Source organism: Macadamia integrifolia, chromosome 6 (genome assembly GCF_013358625.1).
Source record: "Macadamia integrifolia cultivar HAES 741 chromosome 6, SCU_Mint_v3, whole genome shotgun sequence".
NCBI classification, from domain to species: Eukaryota; Viridiplantae; Streptophyta; class Magnoliopsida; order Proteales; family Proteaceae; genus Macadamia; species Macadamia integrifolia.
This window is the reverse complement of record NC_056562.1, coordinates 33613287-33614101: the sequence shown is the minus strand read 5'-3', so window position 1 is coordinate 33614101 and position 815 is coordinate 33613287. Positions and strand designations below refer to the sequence as shown.

The 815-nt window shown below is 37.7% G+C and overlaps 1 pseudogene; it reads left to right on the top strand.

Moving 5' to 3' along the window:
• LOC122082230 overlaps nt 1-815 on the top strand; it is a 2603-nt pseudogene extending 1788 nt beyond the window's left edge.

Genomic DNA, 815 nt, shown 5'->3' with positions numbered 1-815 from the left:
AAAAAAAAAAAAAAATATATATATATATATATATCTACCAACCTTCCTCCATAAATTATCTTCTCTCTTCCTAGCCTTATTTTCTTACTGGAATGTCATATAGGTATAAGATTTACATTGAAGGATGGGCATGGTCTGTCAGCGAGAAATACATCTTAGCCTGTGATTCTCTTACTCTGATGGTAAAGCCTATATTCCACACCTTCTTTTCAAGAGGTATGCTTCCTATGCGTCACTACTGCTCTCCAATAAGGGACGATGACAAATGCAGATCCATTAAGTTCCCCGTGGAATGGGGAAACAATCACACTAAAGAGGTTACTTTCTCTCTTCTCTCTCTTTTTGACTTTTTTTTTTTCTCTCTCTCTCTCTCTTAAATCCGGTAACTTTGACTGATTAGCAGGCAGAAGCAATTGGGAAGGCAGGTAGCAAGTTCATACAAGAGGAGATGAAGATGGATTATGTGTATGATTACATGTTTCATCTATTGAATGAATACGCTAAGCTCTTCAGATACAAACCCACTGTACCAGAACAAGCCATGGAATTATGTTCAGAGATTATGGCATGTCCTGCAATAGGAAGAGAGAAGGAGTTCATGGTGGAATCCATGGTGAAGTTTCCAGCAGAGACAACCCCATGCAGTATGCCGAGAGCTTCAAAACTACTGTAAGACAAAGTCTACTTCGAAAGAATTGAGAGAAAACCCACCGGAAAAGTCAAAATAAACAACAAATAATCTAGTGTACCATCATTGTCTTCTCTCAGACTCTCACATGGGTTTTTTTATTAATTTCTTTTTCGTATTATGACGA